Genomic DNA, 27,891 nt, shown 5'->3' with positions numbered 1-27,891 from the left:
GCTCTACTGTGAAGCACAATAGGGTCAGTCTCATTAGAGGGATGGAGAAGAAGCTGCTGGAGTTGGGTGTGGGATATTGTCCAGGTCAGCTGGACCGGTGTGGGAAGGGGAGGAGATGTTGCTTAGGGTGGCACCTGCAGCGAGTAAGGCTCGGGTGCCTCACAAAGCGAGAACAGGTGGAGAGCCAAGGGGGTCAGAGGGTGGGTCTCCGCTGCTGCTGCTACTCCTTTGCCACGAGCTGAGGCACAGGGCTCAGGAGTGCTGGCATAGGTGAAGACCAGGTTGGGGGTGAAAGGAGTTAGGGAGGGTGTGGTCATAAGCGTGCGGGTGTGCAGTGCCTCAGGTTCAAGTACAGGCCCTGGGGAAAGGGAGATACAAGTTACAGGGCGGCAGGGGGCTGACGGGCTGCTGGTGCTGCTGGTACCGCCTGTGTCCCCCTCCTTGGCTCCTTCGGGGATTTTGCAGATGAGTCAGTGGGCTTCCAGCACCAGCTCCAGGCGCTCCTTCTGCTTCTGCAGCTCCTCAATCTCTCTCGGGAGCGCGGATTTCTCATCTTCCAGTTTGTCAGTCTCCACCTGCAGGAAGTCGGTCAGTTCCTTCCTCCGGTTCCTGCACTTGGCCGCAGCCAGCTTGTTCCGCTCCCGCCTTACTCGGCGCGCTCCTCTTCCTCCAGGTTGATCTGTTCACAAGGCCTTGGACGTACCCCTGGAGGCGGCCCTGGGGCCCGGATGACTCCTGGCTGGGGTTGTGGGGGTAGTTCAGAGGCCTGGGGTAACTGCTGGGCCCCAGGAAATGAGGCTGTACCATCCACTGCAGCTCCTGGCTGTCACTCATGTTGTTGACGCTTGGCACGAGGTGGAACTTCTGCTGGGCTGCCCTGCGCTGCCACCAGGGGCTGCGCGGGGCCGCGGTACCTGCCGCCATTCCCGGAGCTTGGGCCAGGTTCCCCGAAGTCTCGGAACAGGCCCGGGGCTGGCGGCTCCACGGGGTCCACGGCTGCTGGGTTCTGACTCTCCAGATTTTGACCACATGATGTTTTACTGTCTTGGCCCTCTACTGTGCCTTCACACAGATTTTTTAAACCTACTTTTTCAGCTGTTCTCAGCAATAGGGTTGATCTGAATTAGCCAGTCTACCACAACTGGATGCACAACCAAAGCCTAATTTTTTTTTTGTTACTGTTATTTTTAATAAATTTATACCTTGCCTTGTTCAAAAAGGGACAAAGAGATTTAATGATCTAATGGATATAAAGAAAATTTGTAGGCTGGGCACAGTGGCTCACACCTGTAATCCCAGCACTTTGCGAGGCTGAGGCAGGTGGATTACCTGAAGTCAAGAGTTCCAGAGCAGCCTGGCCAACATAGTGAAACCTCATCTCTATTAAAAATATAAAAATTAGCTGGGCATGGTGCCAGGTGCCTGTAGTCCCAGCTACTAGGGAGGCTGAGGCAGGAGAACTGCTTGAACCCAGAAGGCGGAGGTTGCAGTGAGCTGAGATCACACCATTACACTCCAACCTGGGTGACAGGGCAAAAACTCCATCTCAAAAAAAAAAAAAAAAAAAAAAATTGTAAACAGATTACAATTTAGTATAAGTCAAAAACAAACATACATATGTGGTACAAAGGTAGAATAGGAGAGTAATTTTTCTGGGATTGAGCATAAAATTTATCAAATAAAAATTTCCTGGAAGAGTAGTATCTGAACTGGGGTTTATTTAGCTAAAAGATAACGAGTTTGGCAAGTAAACAATGTGAAAAGCCACTGCAGGCAGAGGAAACAGCACATGCAACTTGGTATGTATAGATATAAATTTTAAAGCAAGAGCAACAGGACAATGAAAATATGTGAAAGCCAAATCAAGAATTCATGAATTCTTGCTTGCCAAATAAGAACTTTATCCCGAAGGGGGTTCGAGGAACCACTGAATAGAATTAAGAAAAACAGAGAGATAATCACATTTATATTTTATGATGATGAAGGATTTTAGAAGGATGAAGGATTTTCCTTGGAATCATTTACTTTGAAAAAAATGTAAGCCTGAAACTATCAATGGCCATTGTTGCGCCCACTCAGAGAAAGCATAAATGAAAATGAAGCTAACACAGAGGAAAGTACACCAAAGATAGGGGTAAAGAAAAGCAAAGTCATTCTTTGGTGTCTTATACAAAGCTTTGCCTAAAATCAAGAACTGCTTCTTGGACTTGTAGTAAATTATCTTATTTGCTAGGAAAAAAAAAAATGAAATGAGAAATAAGGAGGAAAGACTACTCTGACAAGAGTTAAGCTAGAAAGACAATGAACTAAAGCCAAAAACCTCCTATAAAACTTCTATAGAGAGATGACGCATGGCAGTAGGAATGAATATGAAAGGACTGATAGGACCTAGTGACAAATTACATGTTAGAAGTTAGGATAAATGGATGGGGACTCCTAAGGCATCCAAGCAAAATAAAAAATACAGGTTTGGGGTAGGTTTTCTTTCATTTTTTTAAATGAGAGACAGAATATAAAAAAGATGCCTATGAAACATAAGACAAATAACTGGAGAATTTAGTAGGCTACTGGTAATATAGTTCTAGAGTCCCAAAAAGACACAAGGGAGTCATTAGCATACAGTTGATAAATAAAAACCCAAAACTTAAGAATAGAGTCTATTATTTCTGGACAAGCTATCAAAGCAATGAGAGAAGTAGGCCAGGGATAAACCAGAGAAGACCACATTTTAAAAGGCAAACTGGTCAGGCACCGTGGCTCATGCCTGTAATCCCAGCACTTTGGGAGGCCAAGGCAGATGGATCACGAGGTCAGGAGTTCGAGGCCAGCCTGGCCAATATGGTGAAACCCCATCTCTACTAAAAATACAAAAATTAGCCAGGCGTGGTGGCACACACCTGTAGTCCCAGCTACTCAGGAGGCTGAGGCAGAAGAATCACTTGAACCCAGGAAGCAGAAGTTGCAATGAGCCAAGATTGCGCCACTGCACTCCAGCCTGGGCGACAGAGACTCTGTCTCAAAATTAATAAATAAATAAATAAATGGCAAACCAAGGCCAGGTGTGATGGTTCATGCCTGTAATCCCAACACTTTAGGTGTTCAAGGCAGGCAGATCAACTGAGGTCAGGAGTTCAAGACCAGCCTGGCCAACATAGTGAAACTCTGTCTCAACTAAAAATACAAAAATGAGCTGGGTGTGCTGGCGGGCACCTGTAATCCCAGTTACTCAAGAGGCTGAGGCAGGAGAATCGGCGCTTAACCCAGGAGGTGGAGGTTGCAGTGAGCCAAGGTCGCACCACTGCACTCCAGCCTGGGTGACAAAACTCTATCTCAAAAAAAAAAAAAAAAAAGCAAACCAAAATTGTAAAATTAAAACTGTAAAATAATACATTCTGTTGTGTATGCTTTATCACAATTAAAAAACAAAAGTAAAAAAGAAAGAAGAAAACCACTTTGTTGCGCCATAAAATATACATCTGCTGAACAGATGAGGACATGCTGGTTATAAGCAGGAGCCATCTTGAGAGAGCTCTAACCTGACTAGGTTTGAGATATTCTGAACATCAAAACGAATGACGACAAGAACAGATAGAAATCCATGTTGGAGTCCATATTAGCACTAAAAAGGGAGAAAATTAAAATATAAAAATAAAAAATGAAGTGGAGAGGAAAGTTCTTCTTTATAGAAGAATACTGACAGACGTACAGGGAATAACAAATTTAAAAATCACCATCTTGGCCAGGCACAGTGGCTCATGCCTGTAATCTCAGCACTTTGAGAGGCCGAGGCGGGCAGATCACGAGGTCAGGAGATCGAGACCATCCTGGCTAACATGGTGAAACCTCGTCTCTATTGAAAATACAAAAATTAGCTGGGCGTGGTGGTACGCCCTGTAGTCTCAGCTACTCGGGAGGCTGAGGCAGGAGAATCGCTTGAACCCGGGAGGTGGAGGTTTCAGTGAGCCGAGATTGTGCCACTGCACTCCAGCCTGGGCATAGAGCGAGAGTCCACCTCAAAAAAAAAAAAAAAAAAATCACCATCTTATAATAAGCATAATAGCTGATTCAAGCAAAAATCATTAGTGGAAGCTAAAATATTGAATAAAGACTGTTGGGGAACACAGTTTTAAAATATCACTCCAAGGATCATTTATTAATTACAAAGAAGAAAAGGTACATTTATAGTGAGCAGATCTGGTAGATATCATCATACCCAAATGACCAAATCACCAATTCTAACCACATCAAATTTTGTAACTGACATCACGTGTCTCTAGAGAGCATATACTGAACAGGGCACATTCCCTATATAATGTTCTTGTCAAAAATACTTAACCTGGCTGGGCATGGTGGCTCACGCCTGTAATCCCAGCACTTCGGGAGGCCAAGGTGGGCAGATCACTTGAGGTCTGGAGTTCAACACCAGCCTGGCCAACATGGTGAAACCCTGTCTCTACTGAAAATACAGAAAATTAGCCGGATGTGGTGGTGCATGCCTGTAATTCCAGCTACTCGGAAGGCTGAGGCAGGAGAATCACTTGAACTCAGGAGGCAGAGGCTGCAGTGAGCCAAGATCGTGTTACTGCACTCCAGCCTGGGTGACAGCGAGATTCCATCTCAAAAAAAAAAAAAAAAAAAAAAACTTAACCTGAAGCTAATCATATAAACATATTGGGCAAATCCAAACTGAAGAACAAAACAACTGGCCTGAACTCTTGAAAAACATCAATGTCATTAATAGCCAAAAAGAAAAAAAAAAAAAGCAGGCCAGGCGCAGTGGCTCACACCTGTAATCCCAGCACTTCAGGAGGCCGAGGTGGGTGGATCACAAGGCCAGGAGTTCGAGACCAGCCTGGCCAATATGGTGAAACCCCATCTCTACTAAAAATACAAAAATTAGCTGGGAGTGGTGGCGGACACCTGTAGTCCCAGCTACTTGGGAGGCGGAGGCAGGAGAATTGCTTGAACCAGGAGGCGGAGGTTGTAGCAAGCCGAGATCAGGCCACTGCACTCTAGCCTGGGAGACAGAGCAAGACTCCACCTCAAAAAAAAAAAAAAAAAAAAGCAGCATAACTGTTCTAAATGAAAGAACATTAAAATTATATGACTCTCAATGCAATATGTGATTCCTGGCTGGAACTGACTTAGAAAAAAATAAAAGAAATTAAAAAGGACAGCTGAGATAATTGGAGAAATGTAAATATAAACTGCATATTCAATAATAGCATTCTATCAATGTTAAACTTCTTGTGTTTTTGATCATTGTGGTTATGTAGGAGAGTATACTTGTTTTTAAGAGATACTTGCTGATGTATTTTAGGATAAGTTGACATAATGTCTACAAGTAACTCTCAAATGATTCAGGAAAAAAATGTACATATATGCACCTATATATATTATACGTAGAAAAAAAGGCAATATGGTAAGATGTTTGCCGAATCTAGGTGAACAATATACTGGCATTCCTCATATTATGTATGTAACTTTTCTGGAGGTTTGAAATATTTCGAAATGAAGACTTGGAGGGAATAAAATATAGATGCATATTACTGATACGCAAAAATATTCATAACATTAAGTGAGAAAATTACATTGTCTTTCAAAGTATACATTTCTCTGCAACTCATATTGGTCTGACTAGAAAGAGGAAGTTTAAGCAACAAGGATTTCCCTTCAGCCAAATTGCTTGAAAGAACGCTTGGTGCTTTGACTTTCTCACTTCCTATTCATGTCAATGTGAATTACAGTCTGATGGTAGGTCCAAGGTGGTCAGCAGTAAGGGATTTTTATTTTTTTATTTTATATTTATTTATTTTTTCCTAGACAGAGTCTTGCTGTCTTGCCCAGGCTGGAGTGCAGTGGTGTGATCTTGGCTCACTGCCAACTTCCACCTCCCGGGTTCAAGCAATTTTCCCTGCCTTAAAACAAGAAGTCAGTGGGGGAAAAAAGATGAAAGCTGGTTGAGTGCAGTGGCTCACATCTATAATTCCAGCTATTCAGGAGGCTGATGTGGAAGGATTACTTGAGGCCAGGAATTCAAGACCAGCATGAGCAACACAGCGAGACATTATCTCCACAAAAAAAGTAAAAAATTAGTCAGGTGTGGTAACACATGCCTGTAGTTCCAATTACCGGGGAAGCTGAGACAGAAGGCTCCCTTGAGCCCAAGAGTTTGAGGCTGCAGTAAGCTATGATCTCGCCACTGCATTCCAGCCTGGGCACAACAGGGTGAGACCCTGTTTGAAAAAAAAAAAATTAAACCTATAGTTGAGATAGAATGTGTCCCTTTATGGGTCATAATCTCAGACACCGTTTATTTTCTTGGCTTCTTCAATGAAACTATATATAATAACCACACCTATTTTTTGGTTGTTTTGTTTTGTTTTGAGATGGAGTCTTGCTCTGTCGCCCAGGCTGGAGTGCAGTGGCACGATCTTGGCTCACTGCAACCTCCGCCTCTTGGGTTCAAGTGATTCTCCTGCCTCAGCCTCCTGAATAGCTGGGACTACAGGTGTGTGCCACAGTGCCTGGCTAATTTTTGTATTTTTAGTAGAGACAGGGTTTCACCATGTTGGCCAGGATGGTCTCGAACTCCTGACCTCATGATCCGCCTGCCTCGGCCTCCCAAAGTGCTGGGATTACAGGCGTGAGCCAACGCGCCCGGCCCACACCTATTTTTTTCCCCTCCAAATTACCACTAGTGGACTTCCTGTCTCAATTGTTCCCTCTCCTTTTCTTTAATAACTTAAAACGTTCAATCACTTTTCCTGCTTTAAGTCTCCCTTCTTTACTAAATACTCCAAAATCTACATTTCTGACCTTCTTATCATCTCTAGGATTTAGAGAGAGGGTAAAAGATATTTCACATGAATAGACACCATGACATCAACTCAACATTTCCAAATCTGATCTCAAGATCATTCTCTCCTAGGTTTTCCTTGTTAATGTCCCTACTTCTTTCACAAGGTATTATGAACTGTTTCTTTAAAATCTCTTCCAATTTTGGCACTTTTTCATTCTCACGTAAGTTGTTAACGAATGTGGAGAAAATAAACAATATTCCTTTTGTTTAGCACTTCATTTCACCCTTGGATTATTATAAGTGGGTTTTTAACTCAACTTCTGTCCTCCTCTATTCTGATCTAGGTTAATGCCTCACATATATAAACCTATTAAACCACTATTTTGATCATTCCACTTTCTTTATAAAAACTACAATTGCTCTTTATTCTAAATTCCTATGTAACTTTCAAGATACTTTGCAATCTGGTCCCTCCTCACCTACCCAAACAATCTTCAGAGTACTGTAGTGCTAACATTTAACTTATAGAAAATCAATTATACTTGTTTAGCAATAATAATACACTTTTTAAATGTGCTAGCAATGCCACTTGCTATTCTACTCAATGAATGTATGCACTGATGTAATCAAACCCAACTGTTAATGCACAGAAAGAAAAACCTAACGAAAGGATGAATACATTTCGAAAATGTCCTGACCACTGAAAAGTGCCCAAACAAGTATAGTTTTACCATATCCTTTCATGTTCAAAAAATGCTGAAAAGCATAGGGAAATAACAACTAAAAGTAGAAATAATTATTTTAAATATTAACCTCAGGCCGGGGCAGTGGCTCACGCCTATAATTCCACCACTTTGGGAGGCCATGACAGGTGGATTACTTGAGGTCAGGAGTTCGACACCAGCCGGGCCAACATGGTGAAACCCCATCTCTACTAAAAATTCAAAAATTAGCCAGGCATTGTCGTGACCACCTATAATCCCAGCTACTCAGGAGGCTGCGGCAGGAGAATTGCTTGAACCTAGAGGGTGGAGGTTGCAATGAGCCGAGACCCCGCCACTGTGCTCCAGCCTGGGCGACAGAATGAGACTCCATCTCAAAAATAAATAAATAAAATAAAAAAATAAAATTAAAAAAAATAAGTTTCTAAAGAGAAAGATGACTATGGACAGGAAGACCCACCAAATTAGAATCTTTATAAATATGCTCAAGTACTTCAAAATTCAAGCACTTCAATATTTTACTTTATAAATATGATCCTGCTACATTACTACATACATATTTAGAAGCTTTTTTTTTTTTTTTGAGACAGAGTTTTGCTCTTGTTGCCCAGGCTGGACTGGAGTTCAATGGTGCAATCTCGGCTCACTTCAACCTCCACCTCCCAGGTTCAAGAGATTCTCCTGCCTCAGCCTCCCAAGTAGCTCCCACAGGCGCCCACCACCATGCCCAGCTAATTGTTTTATATTTTTAGTAGAGAGGGATTTCACCATGTTGGCCAGGCTGGTCTCAAACTCCTGCCCTTAGGTGATCTACCCACCTCAGCCTCCCAAAGTGCTGGGATTACAGGCATGTGCAACTGCCCAGCCTTAGATGCATATTAAAGTGTAAGGCTATGCATAAAGTGATATGTATTTTACTGGTGATTTAAGAGAATTAGGAATATTTTGATCATTCTCAATTTTCAACTTAAAAGGGCTCTAAAACCTATTCCCAAATAATATTGAACTCTGTTAGATAATTCACATACTTAGCTCTCATTAGACAATGTCAAGAAACCTTTTGTTACTCAGGAGCCAATTTTGAAAAAAAGTTGTAAACTCTGTATTTTTTTTCATAAATTATATCAACAGGCTATTAATAAATACATTTGTGCTTATATATTACTGCATTCTATCAATGAAGGAGTGACTAGAAACTTTACAGATTGTATTATAATTACTGGCCATAACTCTTTTTTCTTTTTTTACTACTGGCCATAATTCTATATTTGATGAAGACACTTCAGAAACTCATTTGTTTTCCATTTATTGACTTTATAAGTTTTTAATTTTGAATTCTGGGTCACAAAAAGTACTCTTCAATCCACTTTATTTGAAACACAAGATTTTCTTCAGCCACTGTTCTAGCAATAACCATATACAGATTTCAACATTGAAGAGGCAATCTACCCACTTAGAGCACCCCACACTACTTTCTGTCCTCAACTTCTCTTTTTTACTGTTCCCCTTCATAAATCAAGCCCACCAGCTACCCTCTCTAGCTAGACTACTTATTCTCTGGTTTGATTTTGTACATATATCCAAACATTGTCTAATAAGGCAAAACTCTTGCATGCATCAAGGGCAGGAATTTTTGAAAGAATGTATAAAAGAGCAAATTTTTCAATTGCTGTCTTAGCAGTGAGAAAAAGGGAAAGACTCTGCCACAGAAATCTGAGCAAAGAAACCAGGCAGTCTTAGAAAAAGGGCAAGAAAGAAGCCAGCCAGTTGTTTGGGGCTAACTAGTTCACGCCTCAAACCAAATATACAAAAGAGGTCTCTCATCCCAGCTCAACAAAGAGGAGAATCATAAAGAATCTGGGGACTGGAAACTCCATTACTCCTCAACACTGTTCACAAATTGCCTATCACTATGCTTAGCACCTAACAGCTACTCAAATATCTGTTAAATGAATAAATGGATAGATGAATGAATGAGTGAACAAATGGGATAGACACTGTAGTCAAGGTGAATGTGTTCCAATGGAAGTTATCCTCTGTGTCCTTCATTTTTGGTCAGGAATACTAAGCATAACTAGATCAGATGTTTTATAATACACACTATTCATTATTTAGGACCTAGTTTTAAGTTCTAGGCTTCTCTAGGATGCTGCCCTTGATTATGCCAACGTAAAATTCTCAAAATTCTTTCATCCAGCTATTTTTAAATAACTGTTTTACTTTGAAATATCTTGTATGAAACCTATGTGTACGGTATAAAAATTAATACAATGAATACTACATGCTACTACCATCTATGTTAATAGGACATTGCCAATATCCTAGAAGTCCCTTGTTTGCCCTTGCCCAATCCCATTCCCCTCCTTCTCTTCAGAAAAACCACTATATTGACCTTAGCAAAGACCAATTTCCTAACTGTTCTTTCATTTATTACCTTTGAAAGTTTCCCTATGCAATATATTTCATTTCCCTTGTTTTGGAACTGTATATTAATAAAATCATATTTTCTGCATACATTATATGGCTACCATCTACCAAACTTTTAAAAATTCTTTACTTTGGAATTTTTCTAACATATAAAAAAATAGAATAGTATAACAAAGTCCTATATACACATCACATAGTTTCAACAACTATCACCATTTTACCATTCTCTTATTTGATCTATATTGGCATTGTTTTTAAAATCATCTTCATTTCTATACCAATTATTTCACTGTTAAATACCATACCATTGTATACAAAATACATATAATACCATTTTAGACATAATGAAGCTATTAGATTTAACAACATGTATGTGTCTCATAGTCCACACATTCAAAAGTTTCTCTATATGTATACGTATAGACATAACTAGAAATGGAATTGATGCACACTAGAAATATGTATGCATACATATGTACATGTGGAAATGGAACTGATGCTTCTTAGGATACATAAACAATCAACTTTAATAAGTAATACTAAAGTTGGTTGTAACAACTTAATGTAATACCAACAGTGATGTGTGAATTCATGTTGTACCACTTCTTTACCAAGACTTAATATTGTCAGACTTTTTAATTTTATGATGTAATGTGTATGGTCTTCTGCTTCTGGCTATGATGGAGTAACCAATACCAGCCTGTGCCTCCTAATGTAAATAACCATAAAACCGATATGAATATGAAACAACTATTTTTAGGGATTGAACAAAAGTAGTGTAAGACTGTGATCTCTGAAAGAAGAGCTCACAAAATGGGCTCCACAATCACCCCAGCTCTCTTTCTGGGTACAATTTCCTAACCATGGCACAGCAAGCTTCAGCCCAAGCAAAGTATAACTGTCCTGCTGAGCTGAGAAGGTAGTGCTTTAGAGTTCAGTACAGTTTAAGCAGTGGAACCTGTGGAATAGAGCACTGGAGACAATCTATGCAGGGAAGAGTCGGGCAATAAGTCCATGTGAGGGTCAGGCTGCTGTGTGTCCTTGCCTGGAGGCAGAGCACATGTGTTCAGGATAAGACTACCTAAGACATATCCTAAAGTGACTGCTATGTGGTTAAGCTGAACAGATATACTAAAGGTCCAGTAGTGCTGGGGGATGGTGAGCATACAAGCCCAGTTAAGAATGGATACCCTTTGTAAGCCACTCGTTAACACTCTGGGCATTCATCTGTGATACAGTTTTGAAATGAAGCCATGCTACAGAATAAGATCTACAATCAAGTACAGAGAATAAGACCTGCTCTAGACTCACTAGCAAAGCCTAATATAAAACCTGACAAGATCTAGAGGAGACACATAATGTGGAGGTTATCAAGTTAAAGAGGCTTTCCACAGATCTAACCTAACAAAGAGTAAAATAAGCCTACACAATTGCAAGTGTAGCCTACAACACCCAATAAAACAAAAAAACTCAACAGCCTTCAGAGGAAGATGACATCTATAATCTCTACAGCATATGTATAATGCACATTATAAAATTTTAAAAAATACTAGCAGTGAAAATAAATAAGAAAATGTAACACATAGTCAAGGTAAAAAAGCAGTCAGTAGATCGCTCAAATGTTATCACAAGATTTCAAATGTCAAATGTCAGATTTTAAGACAAGGTCTTCAAAGCAACTATTATAAATATATTTGAAGAAACAGAAGAAAAACATGGTCTTAATAAGTGAACAGATACGAAATCACAGCCGAAAAAATGCAAACTATAAAAAATGGAAATTCCAGAACTGAAAAATATATACTTGGACGGGTCTAAAAATAGAATGAAAATGATAAACAAAAATTAGTGAAGTTTAAGTCAGACTGATAAACACAGTCCAATCTATAGAACACAAATATTTCAGGAAACAGAAAGAACCAGGCATGGCGGCTCACACCTGAAATCCCAGCTACTCGGGAGGCTGACGTGGGAAGATCACTTGAGCCCAGGATTTCACAAGAAGTCTGGGTAGTATCTCAAAAAAAGAAAACAAAAAAACAGAAAGAACCTCAAGGACCTGTGAAACATTATCAAATAGCATAACATACCTGTAAGTGAATTCCCAAAGTAAAAAATGAATAAGGAACAGAAAAAATATTTGAAGAATTAATGACTGAAATGTCCCCAAATTTGATGAAAAACATCAAATTACTAATTCAAAAGTTTCAGCTAACCTCAAATTGGATATATTCAAAGAAAACCAAACCAAGACACATCACAGTAAAACTGCTAAAAATCAATGGTAAAGTAAAAGTCTTGAAAGCCAGAGAGGAAAACAACACATTACACACAAGGGAAAAAGAACACAAATAATGGCTGACTTCTGTGGTTCTCAACTGGGTTTTGATTTTGTCCACACCTCCACCATACATTTTTTATTGTCATGGGATTGGGGAGGGGGGATGCTACTGGCATCTTGTGGGTAGAGACTAGAGATAATGCTAACCATCCTATGACATATAAGACAACTTCTACAACAAAGAATCACCTACTTCGAAATGTTAATAGTACTGAGGTTGAGAAACCACCACACACAGCTAATTTTTATATTTTTAGTAGAGATGGGGTTTCACCATGTTGGCCAGGATGGTCTCAATCTCTTGACCTTGTGATCCGCCTGCCTCAGCCTCCCAAAGTGCTAGGATTACAGGCATAAGCCACTGTGCCTGGCCTCTGAAATCAGGTCTCTTGATTCACTTGACTCTCCAGCAGAAAGAACTTTAGTTCAAAACCATTTCTTTTTTTTTTTTTTTTTTTGAGACGGAGTCTCGCTCTGTCGCCCAGGCTAGAGTGTGGTGGCCGGATCTCAGCTCACTGCAAGCTCCGCCTTCCGGGTTCCCGCCATTCTCCTGCCTCAGCCTCCCCGAGTAGCTGGGACTACAGGCGCCCGCCACCTCGCCCGGCTAGTTTTTTGTCTTTTTTTTGTAGAGACAGGGTTTCACCGTGTTAGCCAGGATGGTCTTGATCTCCTGACCTCGTGATCCGCCCGTCTTGGCCTCCCAAAGTGCTGGGATTACAAACTTGAGCCACCGCGCCCGGCCTCAAAACCATTTCTAAAGAGAGAGTGACTACAGTTAACTTGAGAGCTCACGTTGTCCATGAAAGGAAAGCGGTCTGAGAAGTCTTTCAGAGTAAGGTTTAGGAAAAGTGCAAAAGAATTTTGCATTTTGAAATATACAACATAATCCAGGCACAGTGGCTCATGCCTGTAATCCCAGCACGTCGGTAGGCCGAGGCGGGCAGATCACCTGAGGCTGGGAGTTTGAGACCAGCCTGAGAAACATGAAGAAACCCCGTCTCTACTAAAAACACAAAATTAGCCAGGTGTGGTGGCGCATGTCTGTAATCCCAGCTACTCGGGGGGCTGAGGCAGAAGAGTAGCTTGAACCCAGGAGGAGGAGGTTGCAGTGAGCCGAGATTGCACCATTGAACTCCAGACTGGGCAACAAGAGCGAAACTCCATCCCAAAAAATAATAATAAATTTTAAAAAGAAATATACAACCTAAGAGGACTAATAATGGAACTGTGGCACCTGGAAGAACTCCACAGACTATACTTTGATGGTACAGTTTCTATGTAAAGGCTGCCTAAGCTTCCATATTCTTTAAATTCTTGGTCTTCCCTCCATTTGTAGCATTGTTTCTGGTCCCACATAACCATCTGGTCTTTGTTCTTTCTTCATATATGCCCAGTTTTTTACAGTTTTCAAATTCTTTACAACCCCATGAGGTGGAGAGGGTAAAAATGATCCCTGCCTGAGATTCACAGAAGTTAGGTTTCGGTCCAGAACTGCACTCCCAATGGAGTTTGCACATAGTTGACTGCTAGTCAAGAACAAGCTTAGCCAGACAGGTTCTCAACTTGGTGTACTTCTCTAATAAGGAGAAAAGTTCACCTCAAATGATGGTAAGGAGACAGGAAGTTTACATGACTCCCTCTTGACAAGTCAGTATGAAGCTATTGTTTCTGTCTGCCAGCCATCTCCTGATAAATGTGTACAGCATTTCCACCTTTATACCAAATACTCTGCCACAATTGAAGTTCCTTTCACTATCTGAAATAAATACAGGTAAGGACTTGCCTCATTTCTAAGGGGGATGCTGCATAAGACAGTGAAGTAATCAGCAAAGTCAAAGTGAATGAGAGCCATCCGGTCTTCCAAGGCTCAAGGACCCCAATAATTCCAGAATGCTGTCCGGGTCAAGGCAGAAGAAAGCCACTAAAGGTGGGCTTTCTTGTTGACAGTGTAACCTCTCAACAATGTGCTTGCTGATGGTCTCAATCACCTAACTACTGGAAACGTTCTCTCAAATACCACAAAGCTAAGTACATCCAAGAAAAATTCTGGGAACTGATGTTTAGGCCACCAGTGAGGAGTATAAGTTCACCTGATAATATATAAGTAGTACTGGACAAAACTGGTATATTTCACTACTGTAAAAGCAATGAGCCTAAAGATTAGATGAAGTGACTGGCAGATGTGATTCAGAAGTTTCAAATTTGAAGGTTCTTCCTAAAATGTTGGAGATAAACACATTAGTATATTTAAGTTTCTACACAAGCAACTTGGGCAGAGGATAGAATACTGAGCAACTTGTAATGGGTTTCTCTCTCTCTTATTCTGTAAATACAAATTAAACATTTCTAGTTAGGGGAAGGTATCATGAGATAGTGGACCAGGAAATACCTGAGCTCATAAGCCCAGATGCTAGCCAATGATACCAATAATAAGATGTAAAGGCCTACCAGCGTATTTTTGGGATGGACATCTGATCTCTACATCCTATGTTAACAAAGCCTTCAATACTGTACAGATTTATACCACTCAAGCAGACCACTGGAAAGGAAGACAAATAGGTGGACACAAAAAAGCAGAGACAACTGACCAACTGCGGTGGCTCATGCCTATAATCCCAGCACTTTGGGAGGCCGAGGCAGGTGGATCACAAGGTCAGGAGTTCAAGACCAGCCTGGCCAAGACAGTGAAACTCCATCTCTACTAAAAATACAAAAATTAGCCGGGCATGGTGGTGCATGTCTGTAATCCCCTGGGAGGCTGAGGCAGGAGAATCACTTGAACCCCGGAGGCGGAGGTTGCAGTGAGCCGAGATCACGCCACTGCATTCTAGACTGGGTGACAGAGCAAGACTCTGTCTCAAAAAAAAAAAAAAAAAAAAAAAAAAACAGAGACAATCAACCTACCTTGACTTTAGACCAAGGAACAACAACGTGGCACCTTCGAGAAGTAAATAAATCAGCTTTGGCTTGCCTCTTTTGTAGTACCCATCCCCCTTTAATTCTAGCCTTTTAGTATTGTTATGAAATATGTCTCCTAGAAGAATGCATAAAATATATATGTGCAACTTATAATGCATTCATGTAACAACTATGAGAAACACAACTGTTAGTATTTTAGAAACTTCTGAAACTTCTACACCTCCCCCCAGCCCCCACAATGAACAAATTCTGACTTATGTAATAATTATTCCAGGTTTTTCTTTATGCAACTATCTATATACGTAAGTATACCTAAAAAATCATGTTTCATTTAACCTGTTCTTGAGTTTTGTGGAGTCATATTGTGTATGAACCCTCACTTCTTTCATTCAGCATTGTTTTCTTTATGTATTCATAAAGATGTGTATGGCAATCTTTTTTTCTCTACTATATAGCTACTTTTCACTACTATAATGATGACATAGTCAAGTACTGATAAATACTTCAAATATTTTCAATTTGTGACTATAATGAATTATTCTGCTATATTATTACACATTGCACCTGATGAACACATCTAAATTCCTCTAGGGTAGTGCCATCCAATACAAACACAATGTAATCTTAAATTTTCCATAACTGCAAAAAATATAAAAAGAGGTACATTTTAAATATTTAATCTATTTTGACATGCAATAATTATTAAAATCTGAGATATTTTATATTCCTTTTTGTTACTAAGTCTTCAAAATTCAATATTTTACAATTAAAACACATTCTATTTTGACTAGCTACATTTCAAGGGCTCAATGTCTTTGTTAACCAATGTTAACCAATTGTTTAATCAATGTTAACCAATATTAACATGTGGTTGTCTACTATATTTAAACAATGCAACTCGAGAATATATTCCTGAGTGGAAATGGTGGATCATAGCATATGGTTGACCATTTTTTACTCCCACAGACAGATTGAGGTTCTTGCTCCAAATACTCCCAAACTCTATTTACCATCTGATGTCTTAACACTGCTAATGTAAGTTTCATGAACTATTTCATTGAAATATTTTTATCTCCTTGACTAATAATGTTGAACATCTTGTGTTCTGTCATTTAGACTGCTTCTTTCGTAAAAAGTTTGTTCATGTCTTATAAGCGGTATACTGAATCTTTTCTTTTTTTTTTTTTTTTTTTTGAGACAGTCTCACTCTGTCGCCCAGGCTGGAGTGCAAAGGCACGATCTTATACTGATTTTGTTTTAACAGTTACACAGTTACAAGCATTTAGTAAATCTACTTTATGGATTCTTTTCTTCCTTTTAAGAGATAATGCCTCACTATATTGAAGTGCAGTGGCCATTCACAGGTGCAATCATTGCACACTACAGCACTGAACTTTTGGGTTCAAGGGATCCTCCTGCCTTAGCCTCTAGAATAGCTGGGACTACAGGTGCATACCACTATGCCTGACTTACAGACATTCTTTAATGCCTAGACCGTTAGTGGTTTGGGGACTTTTTATGCTTCTTAAAAAACCTGATATATGTATATTAGTCATACATACTTCTGGGGTACATGTGCTATTTTGATACCTGTATACAAAGTGTAATGATCACATCAGGGTAATGGGGATATCAATCACCTCAAATATTTTTCTTTATTCTCTTCTATTTTTTTCTTTTTTATTCAAGTGATCACAATCTTTCTTCAATCTGTTAATGTGAATTTCCTTTACTAACTTTTCTAATGTACAATTCATGATCTTGAATGAACACAACTTGGTTATCTATTTTTTTAAAAACTGCTAAATTTGGTTTACTAAAATATTGTTTAGACTTTTTAAAAATTATTACTATTATTATTTTATTTTTTTGAGACAGAGTCTCGCTCTGTCGCCTGGGCTGGAGTGAAGTAGCGTGATCTCAGTTCAATGCAACTGCCTCCCAGGTTCAAGCGATTCTCGTGCCTCAACCTCCCAAGTAGCTGGGACTACAGGTGCCCACCACCATGCCCAGCTAATTTTGTATTTTTAGTAGAGATAGGATTTCACCACATTGGCCAGGCTGGTCTCGAACTCCTGATCTCAGGTTATCCACTTGGCTTGGCCTCACAAAGGGTTGGGATTACAGGCATGAGCCACCATGCCCAGCTATTTAGCCTTTTTATACCTAGGTAATGCCTGACTCTCATTCATAGTCTCATGAATTCTAATTTCTTATGTATAGTTCAGGTACCAACGATAGGTTCTTCTCATAAGTATTCTCCCCCACCACTACCATTTCCACAAATATTTGACTTATTATTATTAGCTCTATTCACTGGAAATATTTGTGCATTCCTGAAATCAATCATTCTAATTATAAAGAGATATGTTAATAAAATATCTATATTTGAAATTATTATAGAGTTTGAAGATGTTTTAAATTGTCATAGCACTATCTGGACTTTCTTTACCACTCAATTTTGAAGTTACATACTTTTCTAGAAATCTATCTTTATAAAAATGTTCAAATTTATTGCTCTAAAATTATATTTTAAAATTTCTGTATGATTAGTAACTGTATCCCCTATTGCATTCCATGTAAAATATCTATTTTCTTTTTTGTTATCATAAGCTTAATTCTAGCCTTTTTGAAAAATTAAGTCCTGATATGATTAAGTCATAAATTAAGTCCTCTATTACGTGTTAGATGTAATTAATTAAATTCTGCTATTTATTTCCTTCCATATTTTTTATGGGGGTTTATATTGTTAATTCTTTTCCTAACTTCTTGAGATCAATGCTATAGCAGATTCTGTTATGTTGTTCAATCCTCATATTCCCCAGAAGAGAAGATTATGCATATTCACCACTGTCACCTGCCTTTTAAGAATATATATTCCAGGCCGGGCGTGGTGGCTCAAGCCTGTAATCCCAGCACTTTGGGAGGCCGAGACGGGCGGATCACGAGGTCAGGAGATCAAGACCATGCTGGCTAACATGGTAAAACCCCGTCTCTATTAAAAAATACAAAAAACTAGCCGGACGAGGTGGTGGGTGCCTGTAGTCCCAGCTATTTGGGAGGCTGAGGCAGGAGAATGGCGTAAACCAGGGAGGCAGAGCTTGCAGTGAGCTGAGATCTGGCCACTGCACTCTAGCCCGGGCGACAGAGCGAGACTCCCGTCTCAAAAAAATATATTTATATATATATACACATATATATATATATATTCCAAAATTAGCCAGGTTTGGTGGTGCATGCCTGTAGTTCCAGCTACTTGGGAGGCTGAAGCACAAGAATTACTTGAGACCAGGAGGTGGAGGTTGCAGTGAGCTGAGATTCATGCCACTGCACTCCATCCTGGGTGAGACAGCAAAACTCTGTCACCACCCGCCCTAAAAAAAAATATATATATATACACACACACACACATATACATATATATAAACACGCACATTTGTGTATATAGTGTGTGTGTGTATATATATTCCCCATCTAAGTACAAAGAAATGATAAATGTTCGAGGTGACATATATAAATTACCCTAATTTGATAATTACATATGGTATGCACGTATCAAAATATCACACATATCCCATAAATATATACAATTATTATGTGTCACTAAAAAATAAATTTCAAATGGAATGAAAAAATATATGTTCCCCAGCCTATAGGCTTGGCCATATAGTCAATGGAATACAAAAAATGCACAGAAAGCACATACAAGCAGCAACGTCAAATATAACTAAGATTTGGCTCTGCCTCTTGTTCTTCCCCTCTGCCACATGAATAAGCATGTATTTTATAGGAACTGCTGTTCTGGAATTAATCCCCAAATGAGAAGACAACTGGAGAAGAACCAAACATACAGAGCTGCAATAGCTGACCCACAGCCAATGTCAGGTAACATGAATGAGAAGCTTTTGCTCTATCTTTGAGAATTGGGGGAGTTTTTTGTTTGTTTCTTTTTTATTTTGTTTTGAGATGGAGTCTCGCTCTGTCGCCCAAGTTGAAGTGCAGTGGCACAATCTCTGCTCACTGCAACCTGCTGGGGGAGTTTTTTTTTTAATAAAGCCAAGATAATATTGGTAATTGGCCTATTAATTTCAAGTGTTTTCCCTAATATTTGCATTTAAGCCTATTGCCTTAGCTGCACCTTTTAACTTCAGTTATCATTCAATTCAAATTTTCTAATTTCTACTAATTTCTTCTTTGAATGCTGAGTTATTTAAAACCATACCGTTTTCAGGAATATGGGAATTTATTTCATTTAGTTTTATTATTATTAATCACTAGCTTGACCAGGTACAGTGTGGCATGCCTGTAATCCCAACACTTTGGGAGGCCAAGGCCATAGAATCTCTTGAGGCCAGGAGTTCAAGACCAGCCAGGCAACATAGTGAGACCTCATCTCTACAAAAGTATTTAAAAATTAACAAATAAAATCACCAGTTTAATTCCACTAATAATGTGCTTTGTGTAATATAAAAGCCTTGGAATTCACTTTATAAACCAGCGGAGGTCTAAGTACCATGTATATACTAAAAAAGAACATATGCTCTGCAGTTCTTAGGCAAAACGTTGTTTCTGAAATTACTTTTTATTGTCTGATTATGCCTTGTTTATATAGAGAGTAAATCACTCATTACAACAGTGGATTTGTTTTACCAATTTTTGTTTCATATATTTGAAGCTTTAATATTAAATACATTGAATTTGAGGTTATCTCCTCTGATAAACTTCACTTTTTATCATTATATGACACTTGCACACTAGTAATGCTTATCTCTAAGCCAACTTTGTAAGTCTATTCCATCTGCTATTAATATGCGTGTATGTTTCGGTTTTTTGTTTTTTTTTTTTATATATGGAGTCTAGCTGTGTCTCCCAGACTGGAGTGCAATGGTGCGATCTCAGCTCACTGCAACCTCCACCTCCTGGGCTCAAGCAATTCTCCTACCTCAGCCTCCCGAGTAGCTGGGATTACAGGCATGCATCACCACACCCAGCTAATTTTTGTATTTTTAGGAGAGATGGGATTTCGCCATGTTGGCCAGGCTGGTCTCGAACTCCTGACCTCAGGTGATCCTCCCACCTCAGCCTCCCAGAGTGCTGGGATTACAGGTCTGAGCCTATGTGTATTAAGTTTTCTTTTGGTTATTTTTTTTTAATTTGGTATGTAGTTGGATTTTTAAAATAATTTTTAATTATGTTAAAAAACACATCACAAAATTTACCATCTTAACCATTTTAAAGTGTGCAATTCAGTAATGTTAAATATATTCACACTGCTGTGCAACAGATCTCCAAAACTTTCATCTAGCAAAAATAAAACCTTATACCCATTAAGCAACACTTTCCAGTTTCTCTCCTGCCCTCAGCTCCTGGCAACTACCTTCTTACTTTGTTTCTATAAACTTCACCACTTTAGTTAGGTATCTCCTATACGTGGAAACATACTTTGATTGAGTCTTTTTGTGACTGAAGCATAAAGTCCTCAAGGTTCATCCGTGTTGCAGCAAGATTTCCATCCTTTCTAAGGTGGAATAATAATCCATTGTATGTATATGCTACATTTTGCTTATCCATTCCTCCATTGAAAGACATTTGACTTACTTCCACCTCTTGGGTATTGTAAATAATGCTGCTCTGAACATGGACATGCAAATACCTCTTAGAGATCCTACCTTCATTCTTTTGGATATATGCCTAGAATTAATATTGCTAGATAACATGATATTTCTACCCTTAATTTTTTGAGAAACTGCCATCCTGTATTCCATAAGGGCTGCACCATTTTACACTCACACTGAGAGTTCACAAGGGTTCTAATTTTTCCAAATCCCTGTGAGCAATTGTTATTTTCTGTGTGGTTTTTTAAATGGTAAACATCCTAATCAGTGTGAGGTGATAATCCTGTGATTTTTTTTTATTTGCATTTCTATTCTGAGTAGTGATTTTGAGCATCTTTTCAAATGTTTGTTAGCTTTTTTTTTTTTTTGAGATGAAGTCTCAGTCACCCAGGCTGGAGTGCAGTGGTGTGATCTCAGCTCACCACAACCCCCACCTCCAGGGTTCAAGCGATTCCCCTGCCTCAGCCTCCTGAATGGCTAGGATTACAGGCGTGCACCACCAACCCTAATTTTTTTGTATTTTCAGTAGAGATGGAGTTTCACCATGTTGGCCAGACTGGTCTTAAACTCCTGACCTCAAGTGACTGACCCACCTCGGCCTCCTAAAGTGCTGGGATTACAGGCGTGAGCCATTGCGCCCAGCCTTATTAGCCATTTTCATATCACCCTTAGAGAACTGTCTATACAAGTCTTCTGTCCATTTTTAAAATTAAGTTATATTTTTTGTTGATTTGTAGTTCTTTATATACTCAGGATACTAATCCCTTATCAGATATATAATTTGCAAATATTTTCTCCCATTCCATAGGTTGCCTACTGTTAACTGTGTCCTTTCATACACATACATTTTTAATTTTCAAGAATTCCATTTGTCTACTTTTGTTCTATAACATGTGATTTTAGTGTGATACCCAAGAAACCACTGCCAAATCCAAGATCACAAAGGCTTTCCCCTAAGGCCTTCTTCTAAATGTTCAATAATTTTAGGTAATATGTTTAAGTCTTTAATCCAGGTTAATTCACCTTCGTTTATGGTATACAGTAAAGATCTAACTTCCTTCCTTTACATATGGATACCCAATTTTCCCAATATCAATTGTTGAAGAGATTATCCTTTCTCCATTGAGTGGTCTTGATACACTTGTCAAAAAAATCATTTACCCGGACAGGTTCAGTAACTCACACCTGTAATCGCAATACCTTGCAAGGCCAAGGCGGAAGGATTGCTTAAGGCCAGGAGTTTGACACCAGGTATAATAAGACCCTGCCTCCACAAAAAAAAGCTGTTATAAAAAACAACAAATAAATGGAAAGTCATCTCATGTTCATGGATGACTTAATATTGTTAACATGTCAGTACTACCCAAAGTATCTGCAGCTTCAGTGCAATGCCTATGAAAATCCCAATGGCATTTTTTGCACAGTTAGAAGAATTCACCCAAAAAATTCACATGGAATCTCATGGGACCTTGAATAGCCAAAACATTCTTGAAAAAGAAGAGATTTGGAAGCTTTAGAGTTCCGGATTGTTACAGTAATCAAAACATTGTGGTACTGTCATGAAGACAGACATACAGACCAATTGAATAGACAGTCCAGAAATAAACCCTTATATATATAGTTAAATGATTTTTTTTTTCTTTGAGACGGAGTTTCACTTTTGTTGCCCAGGCTGGAGTGCAGTGGTGTGATCTCAGCTCAACGCAACCTCCGCCTCCCAGGTTCAAGCAATTCTCCTGCCTCAGCCTCTCGAGTAGCTGGGACTACAGGCCTGCACCGCCACGCCCGGCCATTGTTTGTATTTTTAGTAGAGATGGGGTTTCACCATGTTGGCCAGGCTGGTCTCAAACTCCTGACCTCAAGTAATCCACCTGTCTCAGCCTCCCAAAGTGCTAGGATTACAGGCGTGGGCCACCTTGCCCAACCCGATTTTTTTTTTTATTAATTTTTTTAATGTGTAATTAACATATAGTATAATTCACTCGAGTATACAATTCAATTGTTTTTCATATATTCAGAGTTTCACAACCATTACCACAATCAACTACAGAACATTTTTATCACCTCCAAAAGAAGCCTGATAACCATTAACAGTCACTCCACATTTCCTCCTAGCCACTCACCAGTACTGGTCTGTAGCCTGTTAGGAACCATGGTGAGTGGTGGGCGGGCAAGCGAGTAAAGCTTCATCTCTATTTACAGCTGCTACCTATCACTCTCATTACTGCCTGAGCGCCACCGTCTGCCAGATCAGTGGCAGCATTAGATTCTCAGAGGAGCATGAACCCCTTTGTGAATTGCAGATGCGAGGAATCTAGATTGTGTGATCCTCATGAGAATCTAATGCTTGATGATCTGTCATTGTCTCCCATCACCCCCAGATGGGACTATCTAGTTGCAGAAAACAAGCTTACAGCTCCTGCTGATTCTACATTATGATAAGTTGCACAATTATTTCATTATATATTATAACATAATAACAGAAATAAAGTGCACAATAAATGTAATGTGCTTAAATCATTCCAAAACCATGCCCCCCAGTCCATGGAAAAATTGTCTTCCATAAAATTAGTCCCCGGTATCAAAAAGGTTGGGGACTGCTGCTCTATAAAATGTAGTCTTTTATGATGGCTCCTTTCACATACTGTCTTCATAATGCTTTCATATTGTATCATGTATTAGTCCTTCATTTCTCTTTCTCTGAAGCAGGTTAGAGAAAAAAGATCTTAAGACAAAAAATAAAAATTTAAAAATCGGCCAGGCACAGTGGCTCACCCCTGTAATCTCAGCACTAAGGAAGGCAGATCATTTGAGGTCAGGAGTTCAAGACCAGCCTGGCCAACATGGCAAAACTCTGTCTCTACTAAAAAATACAAAAATTAGCCAGGCGTGCCTGTAATCCCAGCTACTTGGGAGGCTGAGGCAGGAGAATCACTTGAACCCGAGAGGCAGAGATTGCAGTGAGCCAAGATCACGCCACTGCACTCCAGCCTGGGCGACAGAGTGAGACTCTGTCTCAAAAAAAAATAATAATAATCAAAAAAAATTAAGTACTTCATTTCCTTTGATTGTCAAACACTCTATTGTATGGATATACCACATTCATCCAAACATCAGTTAATAAAAATCTGAGTTCTGTTCATTTTTTGAAATGCTGAAATGAACATTCATGTACAAGAACATGACATCTATGTGCATAAATGTCTTTGTTTCTTTGGATTACATACATAAAAGTGGAATTGCTGGGTCACATAGTAACCCTATGTTCAGCCTTTTGAAAACTGCTAGACTGTATTCCAAAGCAGATGCACCATTTTACATTCCCACCAGTGTGGTATGAGGGTTCCAACTTCTCCCTATCCTCACACTTGGCAGTGTATCTGTCTTCTTTATTATAGTTATCCTGTTGGGCATAACATGGTATAATTACGATTTTATTTCAATTCCCCTGGTGGCTAATGATGTTAAGCAACTTTTCAAGTGTCTATTGGCCCCATGTATCTCTTCTTTGAAGAAATGTCTACTCAAATTCTTTGCCTATTTTAATTTATTTATTAGTCTTTAGAGACAAGGTCTTGCTTGATTGCTCAGGCTGGAGTGCAGTGGCACGATCACAGCTCACTGTAACCTCAAACTCCTGGGCTCACACGATCCTCCTGCCTCAGCCTATGGAGTAGCTGGGACTACAGGCACACACCACCACATCTGCCTAGTTTATATCTTTATTTTTTTTTAGAGACAGGGTCTCACTAAGTCACCCAGGCTGGCCTTGAGCTCCTGTTTGCCCTTTTTAAAATTAGGTTATTCATCTTATCGATTTGTAAGAGCTCTTTGTATATTACAAATATTTTTCAACACATACAGACGGGTAAAAACTTTTTTTAAAGAAAAATTTTTGGAAGAAAATAAGCTCTTTGCCCCTCCCTCCTTTAATTTGCAAATATTTTCTCCTAATCTGTTATCTTTTTTTAGGTATTCTTAGAAGTTTTAGGTTCACAGGAAAACCAAGCAGAAAGTACAGAGTATACCATAGACCTCCTGCACCCAAACACATACAACCTCCCCCACTATCATCCTGCACTAGAGTGATACATTAGTTACAATAGATGAAAACACTTACAGTATTATCAAAATTGTCCTGTACATTTTCTATGGGTTTTGAGAAGTGTACAATGGCATGTATCCATCATTAAAACATCATAGAAAATAGTAGCACTGCCCTAAAAAACCTGTGCTCTGTCCATTCATCTCTTCCAACCCTTGGCAATCACTGATCTTTTTACTGTTACTATAGTTTTGCCCTTTCCAGAATGCCACATAGTTGGAATCATACAGTATGTAGTCTTTTCAAATAGGCTTTTTTCACCCAATATAAACTAAGTCTTGGTATGAATCCATGTCTTTTCACAGCTTGATAGCTCATTCATTTTGAGCTCTGAGTAAGTCCACTGTAGGAATGTACCACAGCTTGTTTATCCATCCACCTACTGAAAGACACCTTGGTGTTTTCCAAGTTTTGACAATTTATGGATAAAGCTGCTATAAACATCCATGTTCAGGTTATTGTGTGGCTATACATTTCAACTCATTTGAGTAAATTTGCTAGATCCTTTGGTAAGAGTATGTTTAGTTCAGTTTTGTATAAAATTGTCAAACTACCTTCCAAAGAGGCTGTACTGTTTTGCATTGCCACCAGGAGTGAATGAGATTTCCTAATGCTCCACATCCCTGCAAGCATTTGGTGTTATTGTTTTGGATTTTGGTGCTCCTAATGAGTCTACAGTAGCATCCCATTGTTGTTTTTACTTGCAGCTCCCTAATATTTGATATCGAGCATCTTTTCATATGCATTTGCTGTTTATCTTCTTTGGTGAAGTGTCAGCTCAGTTCTTTCAATAGTTTTTTCTTTTTTTCTTCAATAAACTGATCAACCATTTTTTCGTGAACCATTTTTAAATTGGGTTCTGTTTTCTCAGTTTTAATAGTTATTTGTATATTTTGGATAATAGCCCTCTATCAGATTTGTCATTTGCAAATATTTTCTAGCAGTCAATGGCTTCTCTCCTTTTTTAAAAAAAATTTTTTTGTAGAGACAGTCTCACTATGTTGCCCAGGCTGGTCTCAAACTCCTGGTCTCAAGCAATCCTCCCACTTCAGCCTCCCAAAGTACTGAGACTATAGGCATGAGCCACTCACTGCACCTGGCCTTCCTCATTCTCTTGACAGTATCTTTCACTGGGCAGAAGTTTTTAATTTTGAAGAATTCTAGCTTATTTCTTTCATGGATTGTTTTGGTGTTGTATCTAAAAAGTCATAAGCCCAAGGTCATCTAGATTTTCTCTTAGATCATCTTCTAGGACTTTTACGGTTTTGTCTTTTACATTTTGGACTACGGTCCTTCCACTTTCTCCCCCCTTTCTGAAGGGTGAAGATTCATGTTTTTTCACATGAATGCTCAGCTCTTCTAGCACTATTTGTTGAAAAGACTTTTCTCTATTGTATTGCCTTTGCTCCTTTGTCAAACATCAGTTGACTGCATCTGTGTGGGTCTATTTCTGCACTTTCCATTCTGTTCTATTGATTTAGTTGTCTATTCTTTCACCAATACTGTATTGTCTTCATTACTGTAGCTTTACAGTAAATCTTGAAGTCAGGTAGTATCAGTCTTCCAATTTTCAATGTTGTATTAGCTATTCTGGGTTTTTTAGGTGTTTTTTTGCCTCTGGAGATATCCACAAAATCATTTGCTGAGATTTTGATTGGGTATACTAAATGCATCTCAATTTAACAAGACCATAAACTGCACAGAATCTATAGTTATGTTGGAAAGAATTGACACATTATTGAGTCTTCCTATCTACAATATGAACATGGAATATTTCTCAATTTACCTATTCCTTTTTTTTTTTTTTTTTTTTTCAGAGACGGAGTCTTGCTCTGTGGCCAAGGCTGGAGTGTGTGACCTCGGCTCACTGCACCCTCCGCCTTCTGGGTTCAATCAGTTCTCCTGCCTCAGCCTCTCGAGTAGCTGGGACTATAGGCACGCGCCACCACACCTGGCTTTTTTTTTTTTTTTGAGACGGAGTCTCGCTCTGTCACCCAGGCTGGAGTGCAGTGCAGTGGTGCGATCTTGGCTCACTGCAAGCCCCGCCTCCCAGGTTCACGCGATTCTCCTGCCTCAGCCTCCCGAGTAGCTGGGACTACAGGCGCCACAACCACGCCCAGCTAGTTTTTTTGTATTTTAGTAGAGACGGGGTTTTACCGTGTTAGCCAGGGTGGTCTCAATCTCCTGACCTCGTGATCCGCCTGCCCGCCTCGGCCTCCCAGTGCTGGGATTACAGGCGTGAACCACCGCACCTGGCCCCTTTATTTCTTTCATCAGGGTTTTGTAGTAATCCTCATATAGATCCTGTACATATTTTGTCAGATTTATAACTATTTCATGTATTAGGGTGCAAATGTAAATTGTATTGTGGTTTTTTGTACAAATAGCCCCAGGCTTATGATAGTTTGACTTACAATTTTGCCTTTACAATGTTGTGAAAGCAAGAGGCACTTAGAAGAAGAAACTGTACTTCAAATTTTTTAATTCTCCCAGGCCAGCAATATGTGGTATACTTTCTTGCAATGCAGGGCAGCAGCAGTGAGCCATTCTGTTTTTCACTTTCAGTATAGTAATCAATACATTATATAAGATATTAATACTTTATTATAAAATATGCCTTGTGTTTAAATGATTTTGCCCAACTAAGGCTAACATAAGTGCTCTGAGCAGGTTTAAGGTAGACTAGGCTAAGCTATGATGTGTGGTAGGTTAGGTGTACTAAATACATTTCAGTTTAACAGTATATTTTCAATTTATGATGAGTTTATAAGGATGTAACCCCAACATAATTTGAGGAACATCTGTACTGGCTTTTCACTCTCTGTATGGTATCCTTTGAGATTCAAAATTTTTAAATTTTGATGGTGTCCAACTTACCTGTTTTTATCATTTGTCGCTTGTGCTATTAGTATCATATGAAAAACCACTGTCAGATCCAAGGTCATGAAGATTTTACACAT

The 27,891-nt window shown here is 39.3% G+C and overlaps 1 protein-coding gene and 1 pseudogene across 17 annotated transcripts in view; both read right to left on the bottom strand.

Moving 5' to 3' along the window:
* LARP1B (La ribonucleoprotein 1B) overlaps nt 1-27,891 on the bottom strand; it is a 153,818-nt gene that overhangs the window by 59,490 nt on the left and 66,437 nt on the right. The gene's annotated exons all lie outside the window — the stretch shown is intronic.
* Nucleotides 28-27,891, bottom strand: LOC106998445 (fos-related antigen 1 pseudogene; annotated as a pseudogene).

Source organism: Macaca mulatta, chromosome 5 (genome assembly GCF_049350105.2).
Source record: "Macaca mulatta isolate MMU2019108-1 chromosome 5, T2T-MMU8v2.0, whole genome shotgun sequence".
NCBI classification, from domain to species: Eukaryota; Metazoa; Chordata; class Mammalia; order Primates; family Cercopithecidae; genus Macaca; species Macaca mulatta.
The sequence above is the reverse complement of the archived record's forward strand: the minus strand, read 5'-3'. Positions and strand labels throughout refer to the sequence as shown.